General features: G+C 41.5%; 1 protein-coding gene across 3 annotated transcripts in view; it reads left to right on the forward strand.

Moving 5' to 3' along the window:
* LOC105028431 (thyroid hormone receptor alpha) overlaps positions 1 to 17,502 on the forward strand; it is an 82,880-nt gene that overhangs the window by 36,690 nt on the left and 28,688 nt on the right. Inside the window, exon 1 of one of the 3 annotated variants that reach the window (XM_010901181.5) lies at positions 11,072 to 11,483. The exons of the other annotated variants lie outside the window; for them this stretch is intronic. The gene's annotated coding sequence lies outside the window, so the exon portion shown is untranslated. Of the gene's footprint in view, positions 1 to 11,071; positions 11,484 to 17,502 lie in introns of those variants that run through there. 3 annotated transcript variants of the gene reach the window in all.

Genomic DNA, 17,502 nt, shown 5'->3' on the forward strand with positions numbered 1-17,502 from the left:
ACATCACACTATTAATTAGGTCAATTGGCAACAGGTCATTAACATGACTGGGTATTAAAAGATTGGCAACCAGTCAATCTACGTTCCTACTCTCACCTATGGTCATGAGCTTTGGGTCATGACCGAAAGGACAAGATCCCGGATACAGGCGGCCGAAATGAGCTTTCTCCGCAGGGTGGCCGGGCGATCCCTTAGAGATAGGGTGAGAAGCTCGGTCACCCGGGAGGAGCTCAGAGTAGAGCCGCTGCTCCTCCACATCGAGAGGGGTCAGCTGAGGTGGCTTGGGCATCTTTTTCGGATGCCTCCGGAACGCCTTCCTGGGAAGAGACCCCGGGGAAGACCTAGGACACGCTGGAGGGACTATGTCTCCCGGCTGGCCTGGGAACGCCTCGGTGTCCCCCCGGAAGAGCTAGAGGAAGTGTCTGGGGAGAGGGAAGTCTGGGCATCCCTGCTTAGACTGCTGCCCCCGCGACCCGGCCCCGGATAAGCGGAAGAAGATGGATGGATGGATGGATGGGTATTAAAAGATCCTTCCAGAGAGCATGGGTCTGTCAGAAGTGAGGATGGGGAGGGGATCACCACTATGTGAAAGACTGCACGGGCAAATAGTGCAGCAATCTAAGAATCACGTTTCCCAACGTAAAAATTGCAAAGAGTTTGTGGATCTCATCATCTGCAGTAAATAATATAATTTAAAGATTCTGAGAATCTGGAAAAAACTGGAAAGGCCGAAAACGTGTATTGGATCGCCTTGCACTGCATTTCTCTGTTTCAGCATTTGATATTTGTACTATTTTCAATTAAATATAGGAATAAATGATTTGCACATCATTGCATTCTGTTTTTATTAGCATTTTATGCAGCATCACAACTTCTATGAAACGGGGTTGTACAATCTCCTGATGACAAGATTATGTAAATCTGCCCCTAAACCTTTCAGCAAATCATAATGCAGCAAATTGTCCCCATCTAGAAACAAAAGTACATTGCACATTTTGTCACGTGTAATGCAAATATTTATTTTGAGTCCGCTGAGGTCAAGAACAGAACAAGTACATGAGAACAGTGCTATTATTATTTTACATTTTTTAGACTCAGCAGAGAGTGAACATTTTCTCTCTGCCCCTATTCAGCTGTAGTCACCATCCTGTGCTGTACTGTTGGGGGATGTATATGTGTATTCCAATCCCCTTGATTCCTTTCATTACCTGACCAATCATATGTGTCACGGTCCACTGAGCTGTGGCAGGACAGCATTAGCAGTTATGGTAAAAGCTGCACTGGCAAAATACACATTGACCAATGGAATCAGATGTTAATATATATGTATGTACTTTTAGGTGACTTATCATTTATATAAGTTCAGTTGTGTTATGTGGTGAAATGCAAGAGAGTAATAAAGTTACTTATTTTTTGTCATCATTTGAGTAAGAATTAAAGTAAACCCTGAAGATATTACATAGAAAACTACTAGTTCCTTAATGAATGTACTTTATTACATGTAACAAGGCTTTCTTTAGAATCAGTTAATCAATTATTGACTGAGATCTAGAAGAGATTGGATTTAGTTCACAGTCATTTTGATTGGTGGTGGCTTAACTGGTCAATTCTTGGTGGGATGTCTGCTGTGGCTGTGATGTCTGGTCTGTGAGAGGCAGACTGGGCCATGTACATAACAAAAAATACACACTGCTTGTCCAAATACTCTTTTAGATCTTTTTTCCGGAACCGTTTAGGCTCCATACATCCTCCCGACGAGTTGGGCGTTGCGCTTTACAGGGTGTGTCCTAGTCGGGCAGCTCTGTGGTTCCCGTCTCTCAGCAGCCCAGTCCTTATTGGCCACGTGTTGAGGTTGTCACATGATCCAGGTCCGTGGGTGTACTGTTCAGGAAGCTGTTGGTTCTGGCAAAAGATGGTGTGACAACTGGCTAAGAGCCAGATGGGTTATTGGGTCTAAGTGGCTCGTGAAGAGGGCACAGTCTCCAACTGTTGAACCATCTTACTCCCGGTCTCCCTCTCAACACATGCTCCATGCCCCTCTCTATATAGATTAGGTTCAGTGAGGGTTTTCTGTAGGGAGTGGGCGGATAAAGGGAGGGAAGGATGGATAGAAGGATGGAGGGGTGGATGGAGGGATGGATGGCGTGGCACTGAGGCGCCAGTAAGGTGTAGACTGCTCCCAGATGGCCAGGCCTGCATCGGGGGCTTTGAGAGCAAAACATTCTTAACACTTCATAAATCCCACCTGGTGGCTACTGCTCTGCTACTTCGGGGGAGTTCCAGGCTCACCCTGGAACCTTGCGGAACATTCCGCCCATCACGCTACTGCTCTGGAATAATATTAACGGTCCTAGGCCTGTTCAGGTCCAAGGCCGAATGCTCAAGGTTGTTCCACATATACAGCTCCGGAACAAATGAAGGGACCACTGCACCTTTTTCTTTCCTTTCCAAAAAAGGTTTTGAGTGAGGAACAGAAGGGTTAAATTTAAGAGAACACTGCAAATTGAATGCTTCTGTTCCTCATTCAAAACTTTCCTTTCCAACTTTTTTGGAAAGGAAAGAAATCGGTGCAGTGGTCTCTTCATTTTTTCCAGAGCTGTGTGTCTTCAGTGTAGTCAGTATACATTCACGCTCCATCCCCAACCATTAACCTGCTCACTCCAAAATGATTGAGTGAGTTTAGGGTTGGTCATCATTCCAAGCAACACCACCTCACCTCAGCCACACCTCAATGCGATCAAATGTTGAAATGAGTCCCCCGCACAAGCTATGCTATCTGTTGCATGAATTTAGCTGTGTCTTTGTCATTGTTTTTAATCGTGTCTAACAATTTTGCCATATCTGAGATCTTTAAAGCTAAAAAAAAAAAATCTTGCAATTGTTTGATTGTAATTGCTTGTCTATAATGTAAATTGTTCACGTTTTGAAGTCTGTACATAAAAAGCTGTCTACATGCAATGTTTTGTTATAACACTCCTTTTAAGGGAACATAACAGGATTTTACTTGGTGCTCTCACTTTAGTTTAAAGGTAAACACTTGTTATGGAAGTTAGCCTTGCATTTCAGGCATCAAGACTCATAGGAGTTCATTGGAGAGACGGACCTATGCATGTACAGCAAGCAAGAATTCACACTTGGACATACAGTACTGTGCAAAGGTTTTAGGCACTTGAAAGTCAAACTAAGGCCATTTATTTGGGTAGTAAGTGTTTAAATAAAAAAATATATAAGTAATGTATAAAAATACATTAATATAATATATATACTTATCCGGAAAAAATGATGAGACCACTACACTTTTTCTTTCCTTTCCAAAAAAGTTGAAAAGAAAAGTTTTGAGTGAGGAACAGAAGTGTTCAATTTGCAGTGGTCTTTAACCCTTCTGTTCCTCACTTAAAACCTTATTTTTCGACTTCTTTGGAAAGGAAAGAAAAAGGTGCAGTGGTCTCTTCATTTTTTCCGTAGCTGTATATGTATATATAATGTATAATATATGTAATGTATAACAAATAAACACAAATAAATGACTTTAGTCAACTTTCAGATGCCCAAGACTTGGCTAAGTACTGTAATTGCAGATCAAGTCAGGATCCATACCAAGACATATATTTCAATAGCAGGTCTGGCCTAGTTTTTTGTCTAGGACTAGCCAAGATGTCTGGCCTCTTTTTTTTTTCCAGCCCTAGGACCATATTCATCATACATTCTAAACTTCAGCTTCAACTTAGGAATTATGCATGATGATGTGGAGTTGTTGACATATCCACAGAACTGGAAATACTTGTATGTGGAGAACCTCTGTGCATGGAACAACACAGAAATGGCAAAGCCTTTTTGAATTGCCCCAGAGGGGAAGAATAAAGTTGGATTTATTGTTACATTTCTAGTTTTCATCCAAAACAGCAAATCGGAGTGAAAATAGACCAATTGATTAATACAAAGGTATTTTACTTGATCTAAAACTATTCCAACAATGTAACTTTAACAGCTCTCAGTGAACCATTACAGCGTTCACAACCAACAGTCAACATGATTGGTCATAATACGTCATATGCGTGATCATTATTGGTCATGAGCGTGATCATTATTGGTCATGTGTGTGATCATTATTGGTCATGTGCGTAAACATTGGTCATGTGCGTGATCATTATTGGTCATGTGCGTGATCATGATTGGTCATAATACGTCATGTGCGTGATCATGATTGGTCATAATACGTCATGTGCGTGATCATGATTGGTCAGATAAACGGCGGTGAGGCCTTAGTGCCGATTCCTTCAACAAATAGCCTCTTCTTTCCTGGATAATGGCTTCACTTCACAGCTCATTTCACCAGTTAGAGCTTAGTGGTAATGGATGTCACTTGCGGCTTAAAGGCTAACATAACAACTAACACCATTCATTAATCCGAACGTTGTCCAATAATCCACTGGTATTAACAGCAGTCTGACTGGACCATTAACTCAGTGTTGTTAATCCCAATAATCAATTGTGGTCTTGTTCTATTCTTTTACACATCCTCAGACTATCTTGACCCCCTGCCCACAAGTGCACAATTTAAACTCTCCTTCTCCCTCTCTCTTTCTTGTCTCCTTTCTCTCCTTGTTACAAGAGACACACTGCCATAAACTGAATTAGAGTAACCTAATTGGTTGTACTCTGTGAAAAGTGCCCAATGAATAGCAGGGATTCTCTGGTTGAGATCAATGCCCTGGCCAACCGACTTCAGCTCGTTACCACACAGGCGATGGGAGGCCTGGTGTCGACCTTCATTATGGGGCTTCTTTAACCCGTAACATATGCAATATTTTGATTACTTCCTTACTAACGTAGAAGACAGAAAAAGTTGAAGAACTCTTACCTGACAACTAGGGTTGGGTATCAAGAACTGGTTCCAAGTTGGAACCATGGATTCGAAAAGGCATGTATTTGGATTCTGCTTCAGTTCCTGCACAAATTTAAGCTCTGGAATAAAAATAGTATATAGTATTTTTACTGACTAGTGGCAAGCTAACTTAGCTAGCTAGCTAATGTGAGCATGCTATACTAACGTACATGGACACCAAGCTAGCTAGTTTACTATAATATATAATTATTATTATTATATTATATATAACCTACCAACTGGTCTGTGTTGTATATAACTTACCAACTGGTTTTTCTTTCCTTAAAACAAGAAAGCCGACTCATCACAGCTTAGCTAGACAACGTCATGTATCCCTCGGTTCCGTTCTCTAACACAGATGAGCTGACATTCGCCTTTCATTTTGAAGGCAAAGGAATGATGTCTGCAAATTATTCTAATATATATTTTTCCTAGATACAAGTTCAGAGAGCACCTCCGGTTCAACCACATCGACCCCCCCTCCCCCAAGTACAGAAACTCCACTTTATCCATTTGTTCCTTCATTTAGGTTATATTTTTCTATTATTTAAATAGTTTTTGTTTGTAATTGTTTTTGTTTATCATTCCTTAAAATCAATAATATTTATTTTTTTATAAATTAAGGGAGAAAGAAACCTTCCTGAATCCTGTCACTGTTGACAGTTTTCTGATTAGAGCCTAAATGTGCAAAGTAAAAGCAAGTGTTAGGCAAACTTTCCTTCTTGATGTTTGTTGTATTTCTTCTACCAAAAATATTGGAATCGGAACCGTGATTCGATAAGCAGAATCGGAATTGGAAGCACAATCAATTAAATTCAAATGATACCCAACCCTATTGACAACTCAGTGGAAATCTTCCACTGTGCTGTCATTTGCTTCATATTTAAATCAGAGAGTACCTCATTCTCAGTCGTTTAGGGTGCCGTCAAAATGACAGGCTTCAGTTCAAAAGATGTTTTGGCGATCCAAGCCAATGAGGAATTTTCCAAAGGACGCTTAACCCACGTGGGTTCACAATCTGGCTCTGGCCCAAACCATCAGTTTCTGGAAACAATTTAGCAGAACACATCACTTTTTAATATCAGTATTTTATCAGGATCCTCATTAGACCCTGCCTACTCAGCAGCTACTCTTCCTGCGGTCTAAACAGGTGCTGTCTAGGACTAATCAGATGGGTCAGACGTTTTTGAGACCGAGGAGTCTGTGGGTGCGCTGTAGTGCTTCACCAGAGGAAATTATTGTAGCCAGACAAGAGCAAATTCTATGTGAAAGCAGTTTCAGAAATGGTGAGGCTGTAAAAATGCTGGAGCTGAGCTGATCTTAAGTAAGGATTTATGGGGATTTGTCTGGCTGTGCAAATCCAGCTATTTACGATATTATGTACATCAGATCAACTTTCATTCAACGTTATGTTTGGATGTGTTACCATCCTCTTAGCAACACTCTGGAACCCTTCCTGTTGTTGATTGGAACTTGGAACAGATCTAGGCTTCTGGTTTCTGCCTACACCTCTTGTTATCAACTTAATATCTGCTTATAAGTGTCATGGGTGTCTGTAACTGTATATCTGAATTAATTCAAATAGACTTACAGTATATTGTATGCATAACATTATATTATTTTACACCAAGACAATTGCTCAGAAGAGATATTCTGTTTAGCAAAAAAAGAATTTCTTTCTTTCACTTTCTCTACTCAGTTCACAGTATATATCCCATCGCACTATTAGCTTATTATCTAACTGCACTACTACTTGATTATTCCTATTACTTTGGCACATATTCACATTATTGTACATTTTTAATATTCAATCTTTATACACTACCGTTCAAAAGTTTGCGGTCACTTAGGAATTTCCTTGTTTTCAATGAAAACCTATATTCAATTAGTTTGAATAGAAAATATTGCAAAATGAATAGCAAATATAGTAAATGACAAGGTTAGAAATAATGATTTTTGTATTGAAATAATATGTATGGAATAGTCTTCATTTCTCAGAACAAGAACAGACTGACAACTTCTTTGTTTCTGGCCATTTTGCTCCTGTTACTCTGCTAGTCAAATGAAGGCCTGTTATTCTGCAAGTCTAAACAACAGTTCCCTCTGTGCTAATTGCAAAAGTTTTTCTAATGATCAATTAGTGATGATGATGATCAATGAAAAACTTGGAATATCAAACGCAATGTGCCATTGGAAAACAGGACTGATGGTTGCTGATAAGGGTCCTTTGTACGCGTATGTAGATTTTCAATAAAAAAATTATCTCTTTAAATCTACAATAGTCATTTACAACATTAGTCATTTACAACAGTGTCTACACTGTATTTCTGATCAATTTGATGTTATTTTAATGGACATGCTATTCTTTCAAAAACGAGGACATTTCTAAGTGACCCCAAACTTATGAATAGTAGTGTATATTCGCCCTTTACATGATTGTTTACGCTATCTGGATGATATTAAACCAAATGTCGTACTAGTACCTAGTACTGTGCCATGACAGTAAAGTTGAATTTCATCATCCCATCTCAAAAGCCACATAGACACCTCTGTATTCAATACTTTTCAATTACTTACCTTGCAAGAATCGCACCAGCCAACAGTTTTGGCTTCCATTCTGTCCCAGCTCCAGTCACACAGCTTCAAGTTATTGAAATTCTCATTTTGAAGCCAGGCCTATGACTGGTGGTGCGTTGCCAAAGAGCTGTAATTTGGGCAGTCTATTTTCATTTGGTGAAAATAGAGCTCTTTGGTCGTGCACATCCGTAGTGGATTTGGCCTTGAAATTTCTATGTAAAAAAAGAAAGAGTCACGTATCTATTGCTAAATTTAGTGGTGGATCTTATTGAGCTATTTTGCTTCCATTTGTCCTGGTGCCCTTCAACTGTGTCATCAACTTAGTGGGTGGTATTTCCAAATTCTGTATGTTTATATTACATTATGCAACCCTTAACAAGACTATGCATGGCAATACCTGCTGTATACAATCTCACTAAGTACCAGGATAGGTACCTGGTAGCCTCTGTCAGATGGATTGACACTTGGCAAGGATATCTTTCATTAAGACAATCACTCTAAAGCACACAGTAAAATACAGAAAGATATGGTTTATTAACCTCAAGAACAAAATTTGGTAATGGCATAGTGTCTTGGCTTGAACCCGATTTTAATGCTTTTGCTTGAGAAAGGGTTATGTATGAAGGAATGGTCTAAGATCCCTCCAAATATGTGTTCGAATCTCTTGAAATGTTTTATAAAAAGCCTCATTTCTGTTTTCCCTTATTGTGAGTATTGTAAATAAGTAAGTAAAATAGGAATGCCAGAAGTAACATTAAACAAAATAGTGACCTTTTGAATTACTTTTTATTTTGTTTTGAAATTTCTAGACATTTAAATGTTTTGTGCCATTTATAGCAGTTTGCATTTGGAGCTCAGTCAAGGTTGGCAATCATTACATGTATAAGGTGAGCTTCGAAGGTCTACTTTCTGCTTGCCATTTTGGAACTTGGGTGTCTCTCCACACACCTATACTCATATTCCTGTCCTTATTGCTTTTGCAATCAGCGTGTACACTTAGTCTTTCATGTCGACTGATTGAGTCGAGGGGCGTCCGTTTTACAAGAGACCTATAAAAGGCCAGTGCCGCCTTGCTCTTTGAAGTACATTTATGCAAGATTATGTCTGTACAGAAACCTGAGAACCTCCCGGCCTCTTTCCACCTCACTACCGCCCCCATCGCTGCCTGCAGGGAGAACAATGCAGCTAATGGACCCTATCTGAGTAATGTTTTTCTCACCCTTTTTTTCCTGTATAGCATTGTCAACAGCAACTTGCAAGTACGAATTTCATGTGTTTGGTTTGCCCAGTGTATCTCATACAGTTACACCCTAAAATGTGAAAATGGCACCCTATTCCTTTATATGGTGCACTTCTTTTGACTGAAACCTTTTAGGCCTGGTGAAAAGTAGTACACTATAAAGGGAATAGGGTGCTATTTGGAATGCCGATTATTAGTCACACCCACTGCTCTGTATTGCCTGTAATCACCTGAACTGTGGCCTTTTTTGTTTACGTTCACCAGATTAATAACCTTATCTGAAAGTGAATGCAATTTCCCATCAGTTCAACGGTTGAGGGGCAGACCTTCAAGTTCAACGGTTAACCTCTGACAAACCTGTAAGAGGGTGAAGGTTCGTCAGAGGTTACATTAGGACCCAGACTATTTCCGGGCTGTGGCTGCTACTACAGAGCGTGTAAGAAGCTGGTTTTATGGCCGACGTTGGCCGGATTCTGAACTACTTCTATAATCGGCATCGACAGTTTGGATGCTAACTGAGACCACACGGACACCGCAGTCTCAGTCAGAAACCTAGACCCAAAACAATCCCCTCTGTTGGTTTACCAAGGAAGACAAAACACCCCACCACACACGGCACAGCGTTTAACGTGCGTGCGGCTGAGGCAAAATACTTCAAGTGTCTGTCCTTTGACTCTGTGGGGACGGCAGTTGGCCAAGTGAGACTGGAGAAGTGCTTCTCATTTGCAAGGGCTATAAAGAGGATAAGCTGCCATTTGCGATGCAGTTCTTTTTTTAGGGTAGAGAGGGGAAGAAAAGAGTCCTCTGGCTGTTAAGTGAATGAGGTTTCAGCTGCCGTGTCTCACGTCAGCACTAACAGCAACCTCATTGGTGGATATGGAATGTTCTGACGTTTGAAGATGTACCTTGAACACATTTTCTCTGTGTGTGTGTGTGTGTGTGTGTGTGTGTGTGTGTGTGTGTGTGTTTGTGGCCCAAGATCCACCTTCATGTCCCATTCTCACAAACACCAGTTTAGTGTAGACGCAGCTGGGTGGAAAGGATTCCCCATCCCCTTTCTGTGTATGTTTGGGTCGTGACGCAGCCAGACAGGCCTTTTTGCAGGCCCCATTCATAAAAGCAGTCAAGCAGGCCGGGCCAGAAGGGCAGGCTGAGGGGACTGACTGGCTGCCAAATTAACTCCTTAGCCGGCCCAAGTCTGGGAGTCACCGCTCCTGTCCCGGAGTAGGGGGGCTCCGCAATGACTAAGCTCCATCAGCATTAACACTGGAGCTCTCACTTCTGACTCGCACGCACACACACACACACACACATGGTCAAGCACACAAACTGAAAACTGGAGGCAGAAGGGTCTATAAGTAGTTGATTAGTGGCTAGACTTTGTTGGATGATTCCCACTGAATCAATCCCTGTTTGTTCTGAGGCAGGCCAGCAAAAGAGAGGGGCCTTAACCAGCCCCTTCACAACATTCACAGTAGATAGTGTAACGTGAGGCCTTCGGTATCAAGATTGCTGGTGCTCCATCCACAGACTTCCCAGCGTGTGCAGTTTTTAGCTGCACCACCATTTAAAGCAACATTACCATACCAGCCCTCCCTGGCACCTATTGCAAAGCATATGAAACATGACTGCCTTCTGGTTTTAGAGAAGAAAGGGAAGGACAAAGGGGGAAAAAAACCCAATAAGATGAAAGTAGAACTTCCATATTTTATAGAGTGTTGATGAGATGAGACGTGACAGTGGTTCCATTCCCTCGCTGGGAGGCCGAGGATCTGGTGCTTTGACAATAAAGATGCTTTTCATCCTCCACCCCCTTTTCCCCACTGATGGCATTTCAAATAAAATCTCCCAATTATCGGACAGTCTTATCCAGGCTGACTTATGGTAGCCGGAAATGATTCAAAAAATGTTTATTTTACAACCAGCAGGCTTTGTCCTACACACAATGAGGCCATTCCCCTCAACAATGTTACCAACCTTTAGGTTACTTCCAGCAGTTGTCCTAATGCCTAGGCAGATGTATAGTCTTATGATTGGTCATACCATAACATGTTTACACACTTCCCTCTGGGGTTATTTCATTTGTCCACTATTAATCAATCACTATCAATCAATTTTGAAGCATATGCATGCCAGCTGTCAAACCTTTACATACAGAGAATCAAGTCACATGGTATTCATCTTCTGAAAGTCGTCCGTTTAGAAAACCTGACTGCTGACCTGCACACTTTAAGGGGATTACATTCCTAGTGGGCCAATCAACAAAGTACTAATTAACACCAACTCATTTTATTGACACACGTTATTAATATTTAGGTGTAATACAGGCCTGATGCTGGGGTTTGACTATAGGTTAATTCTGTGGATGTTTCCTGTGCCTCCTTTCCCCAGACTGACCATGGTGTAGGCCTGTTCTGTTCCACCTTAACACTGACAGAGGGGGAAAAGGGGTGGGAACGAAAGGTCAACGTTAGTAGTCACATTCTTGGCAGACACACAATGTCTCTGCCAACGCCGAGGGAGAGAGCGAGAACCAAGGAAAGTGAGAGGGAGGCGAACCTGTGTGTTTGATGGATTGTGTTTGACAGAGCTTTCTCGTCTGAAGGAAAGCGAGAAAGGGAGGCTTAGGTGCCCTGTTCAAAGACCATTCCATGAAGGAGACAGAAAGAGGGACAGAGTAAGAGAATGTGAGAGAACAGGGCCACAGACAGATGGAAACCGCTGTAGTAAGACTCAGAGGGAGAATGTGAAAGTATGTCAGGAATGAGTGAAGTCAGAAAGGTAAGCCTCCAGACAATTGTTGACATTTCTGCCTGAGTAATACTTTCCTTGTTCCGCAGCATTCACACAGATATTAGCATTGTAGCTTTGTGGTTGAGAGGTGCCCGTGCACAGAAGACAGAAATAAGGGCTGGGGATGAATACATTAAAAAAAGAAAGATCAACAATTAATAGTCAGAAACTATAGAAAAATAAATAATAGGAATGAGAACAGCAAAGAAGCGGAGGAAAAGGGAGAACTATACCCAGACAACTTAGGCTACCAAGCTTGTAGCTAGTATCTGGGGTATTCCACAAAAGTGGTTCAGATTGGGTGTTGACGTTTTAAATTGGTATCCCCCCAAAACATTCTGCCAACAGTCTTGTTTTTGTTGCCTTTAAGATGTTAGTTACATCAGTCACTTCAGAAACATGGTGACAGGTTGTGAAGTTCCGAGCCGTGATTGAATGGTAACGCTCCCTGGCACACGTCACCTGAGATTGGTATTCAACACCCAAATTCACCCTTGTTACTCTCCTATATGCCTGGTTAACATTTTGATCTCCTTTTTGAACACCTACAAAACTGTGAATTTCTTAATATTAATAATTTCTTAATAAATTATTTTAGACATCTTTTAGAGGTTCTTTTTGGAGCTGATATTTGCGTACAGCAGAGGCCATTCACAAGGGTTCCTGCCCTGTGTTGTCTTTGCTATGACCTTGTGCTAGTATTCCCACTTCTCCATGAGATAAATATGTGATTCCTTCCACTCCGTCTACCCTTTGTTGATCTTATATTTCCCTTTATTTTTAATTTCCCTTTATTTTTATGTCACACAGGTTTTCTTTCTAAATTCTGTTGGCACCTTGTGGAAGTTCCACAAACAATCCAAAATAGAAATAAACATGGTTAGGTTTAACCCCTTCGCTCCATTTCCCTAATTCTATTCCACAGTGTTATCGACTGCCCTAATGAATGTTACTATTTGCCACAGAGAACACAGGTCCACCCAAGGCTCTTGTGTCCAAGCTGAAAGTTGTGACATTGGGATCCTCAAAGTTCATTTGGCTGTTAGCTCCTTAACACAAAGGCTCTTAGTGGACTCTACGGCAGGATGTCAAACAGGACAGCTCTGGATCAGACACCGAATTGAAAGGTTGTCTGTCTTGTATCATTTTTTTAGGAATTTATGTCGTCTCTGTAGGGGTCCATGTCTACAATTGCGTGCTTGTGCAGCTTGAATTACTGTAAAAACAGACAGGTGACAAGTCAAAGGAAAAACCTGAATAAATGAGTGGAGGATCATAAATTCAGATGCTTCAAGATAGATGTACTGCATGATACAATTCAGCAATCCTATCCTGCTCTGTGGCATGTATAAAAATGCTGAACAGGCCCAGTTGACCTCGATTTTGTATCAAAATGGCAAGAGGGTCGGATCTAAGTGACTTTGAAAGAGCTTTGTTATTGCGTCTTTACCAAGATGACAATGCCCAGTCCTCAGTGAACGAGGCAATGATGAGAGACATTATGCTACTGCCTTCACAGTCACCAGATCTGAACACCTGTGGGAACTTTTGGATGACAACATTCTCAACCATGTCTTTTGGAAGAATGGCATTCCATCCCTCCAGTAGAGTCCACCCCAAGGCACACTGAAGCTGTTCTGGTGACTTAGGTGGCCCAACACTTTACAGAGACATTTTATGTTGTTGTTTCCTTTAATTTGTCACCTGTCCGTATATGAACATATTTTGGCTTATTCATAGATTTTTAGCATGGCTTAACTTCCCAGTTAATTCTCTTGAATTTTTTTCTCCAGTTTTATAGGCCTACCGATAGCATATGTGGCCTACTTGGGTTCGAATACTGCCCGTTGCTCTTGCAGCATAAAAGGATCCTTGGTCTCCCCTCACTTTCCTGTCTAATTTAGAATAAAAGTTGCACTTGTTTATCATTAAACCTCACTGCTCCACTAATTTGTGAACTGTGCTGATGGAATTTAGAGACAGGGAGCGTGATGTGAGTATTTCTGGGCAGCCTAATTACCTTACATTAGTAAAAGAGGGTTACCTAACCTGGCTTTCTAAAAGAGTTGTGTAGTAACAGATTAGAAAAAAACAGTAACTGTAATCCGTTACGTTACCAACAAAAATATTGAAAACAAATTACAGATACTTTTGAAAAAATGTATGTTTACTTCTTGGATTACTTCAATTGAAAAGAATAGATGTGCGAAATAATTATGAAACATTGTGTGGTTGATTTTTTTAATGTAATGCTTTAAAAACAGTTATTTGATCCCAAATGACAAAAAGTTTCATTACTGATTACAAATGTGGACAGGTAACTTGTAACTGTAACAGATTACATTTAAAGAGTAACCTACCCAACCCTGTTGTCTAATATACAAGGGTGAAGGTCAATTACATTTTTACCACTGTTTTACCTCTACCTAGTAGTCTGCAAGAAAACCAATTGGTACCAAACAAAAACTATTTGTATAGGAGGTCTATGTCATAGGTTACATAGGCCTATAATACCTATTAAATTTACCTATGATCTCTGTGGGTTCAGGACTAATTATCATATAATTTATCATTATTGTTATTTTTTTTGTCTGGCATAAAAACAACCAGGTGTGTTGTTTTCATCTGAATCTAGCGTGCCAGTTTAGTGTTGTGAAATGTGTGGGATTGTGGGTGGTCTGAGGAGAGGGTTGGGAAATACTGATATACTCACAGTGATGAAAGGAAGCTTGTACAGCCCGTCCGAACACCACCAATTCTCTGGGTATGCCTCACCAGAAGAGTCCGTCACAATAATTAAACAACCTAGAAAAATATGGGCAGATTTCAGTTGCATGAAAATTTGGTTTAAAATGCATTCATTGAATAATCACTCGACATAACGCTTTTTGACAATCACTTTGGCTACCAGCACACGTTTGTACACTCAAAAATGACCGCCTGGAAAATGTTCAGTAAGCGCACGCAGTTTGATTATTGGAAAGAGACAGGTGTAATGACAGGGCGAGTGTCCTCAGGGTCTCTCCACTTTGGTAGCTTGTATTGATGTGCCTCCGCGGGGAGCATACCCGTCTATGTCAGCCGCTTATCTCCCGCGTTGGCTACGTTTTATTGTTCTACAACCACAAAGCCCTTTGGAGGGTACACATTTTCAAAGAAATACATGCAGCTGACATGTAGTTAGGTTGAATAATCCTTTAACTATTGAGATGTACAACCGTTTTACCTCAGCCCAGTTGCTCCTATGGCGTTTGCACATGCATTAATGTCCACCCCCCCCCCCCCACCCCCCCCCATTCACAGAGATGGAATCTATGAATGAGCCTGTCGTGATTCTGCCTGAGTCATGGCGTTCGGCAGATAGAGCTGTACTGCATGTTTTCTTAGTGGATGGTTAAGCATAATGCAAATCTGAACATTTATCTTTAGGCCTCATCTGACTGTTCCACCAAATGTAAACAGGACTTGGGTGGGATATGGTTACGAGAAGTGTGTTTGCAGGTGGGTAGAGCGGCGCCGAGGCCTGGCCTGACATCCCCCACACACACGCCATCTACTGTTAAAGCAAAAGCATTAACGTGAGCGCTGGGGAGAATGGAACCTGCTTAATCCCTACATTTGGTGGAACTGCACAGGCTCTCCTGAACTGTACTCTCATTACAACAGTGCTACTGTAGATTCTGTGTCTGGTCTAATCTCCCTGTAGGTTTCTATAGACTGTATATAGGTGGGGTTGGGCACCCCCTCATTCCAATCCATGAAGTTCATCTATATCAATGCCTTGGTCAACTTTGGTTGCTGGAAGTTACTAACATCCAGTGGTCACAGTCGAATTGTACAACATTGTCTCTCTAGCGCATTACAATCCAGGTTAAGCACGCGTGGAAGACGTGCCTGGCTTAACACAGGCAGTCTGGGATACTGCTGCTCCAAGGTCATGTCAGTTCAAGATCGATTGAAAACACATTGATTCTTAAGCAATATAACTGACATTATCATACCTTTATAAGGGAAACATATTTCACTTGTTGTTTGAGTCTTAACAGTGTGCAGCTTGAAATACGTTATAGGTGGTCAGCCCTTGCATCCATTGCTTAATCTGGGAATGCAAAACCAAGTGGAAGGGTTGTTGAGACTTGCTGTTCTGAGGCTAATAAATCCAGAATTAGGTGTGGGCTTGTCTTTCGCTTAGCTGAACTGTTCCTAGACAAGCAAGCAGGTTTTATAGAACACCTGACGTGCACCGTCCCAGATTGTTTCACATCTCCCAATAAACCAGTTCTTAACCCCAAAAAACACTAAGTAACTAGAGCAGACAACAAATCTATAAGGCCATTTTCAGTTGAATGCTTCCTGAACACGTTTAAAAGCTTTGGGAACTAGACATAATAAACATTTTAGATACTCCATCTATTATAAATTCATTAAGGGAATACGGTTCTTGCATGAATTTAGGTCAGTCACATGGTTAGTCAACGTACAGCATACGCCCATCATCAGATGTGACGTGACGGAGGCTCATTATATCCCATCATCAGATGTGACGTGACAGAGGCTCATTATATCCCATCATCAGATGTGACGTGACGGAGGCTCATTATATCCCATCATCAGATGTGACGTGACGGAGGCTCATTATATCCCATCATCAGATGTGACGTGACGGAGGCTCATTATATCCCATCATCAGATGTGACGTGACGGAGGCTCATTATATCCCATCATCAGATGTGACGTGACAGAGGCTGATTATATCCCATCATCAGATGTGACGTAATGGTGGCTCATTATATCCCATCATCAGATGTGACGTAATGGTGGCTCATTATATCCCATCATCAGATGTGATGTAACGCTGGCTCATTATATCCCATCATCAGATGTGACGTAACGCTGGCTCATTATATCCCATCATAAGATGTGTGTAACGCTGGCTCATTATATCCCATCATCAGATGAGATGTAACGCTGGCTCATTATATCCCATCATCAGATGAGACGTAACGCTGGCTCATTATATCCCATCCTCAGATGTGTGTAACGCTGGCTCATTATATCCCATCATCAGATGTGACGTGACGGAGGCTCATTATATCCCATCATCAGATGTGACGTGACGGAGGCTCATTATATCCCATCATCAGATGTGACGTGACGGAGGCTCATTATATCCCATCATCAGATGTGACGTGACGGAGGCTCATTATATCCCATCATCAGATGTGACGTGACGGAGGCTCATTATATCCCATCATCAGATGTGACGTGACGGAGGCTCATTATATCCCATCATCAGATGTGACGTGACGGAGGCTCATTATATCCCATCATCAGATGTGACGTGACGGAGGCTCATTATATCCCATCATCAGATGTGACGTGACAGAGGCTGATTATATCCCATCATCAGATGTGACGTAATGGTGGCTCATTATATCCCATCATCAGATGTGACGTAATGGTGGCTCATTATATCCCATCATCAGATGTGATGTAACGCTGGCTCATTATATCCCATCATCAGATGTGACGTAACGCTGGCTCATTATATCCCATCATAAGATGTGTGTAACGCTGGCTCATTATATCCCATCATCAGATGAGATGTAACGCTGGCTCATTATATCCCATCATCAGATGAGACGTAACGCTGGCTCATTATATCCCATCCTCAGATGTGTGTAACGCTGGCTCATTATATCCCATCATCAGATGTGACGTGACGGAGGCTCATTATATCCCATCATCAGATGTGACGTGACGGAGGCTCATTATATCCCATCATCAGATGTGACGTGACAGAGGCTCATTATATCCCATCATCAGATGTGACGTGACGGAGGCTCATTATATCCCATCATCAGATGTGACGTGACGGAGGCTCATTATATCCCATCATCAGATGTGACGTGACGGAGGCTCATTATATCCCATCATCAGATGTGACGTGACGGAGGCTCATTATATCCCATCATCAGATGTGACGTGACGGAGGCTCATTATATCC

Source organism: Esox lucius, chromosome 11, assembly GCF_011004845.1.
Source record: "Esox lucius isolate fEsoLuc1 chromosome 11, fEsoLuc1.pri, whole genome shotgun sequence".
In the NCBI taxonomy this organism is placed as follows: domain Eukaryota; kingdom Metazoa; phylum Chordata; class Actinopteri; order Esociformes; family Esocidae; genus Esox; species Esox lucius.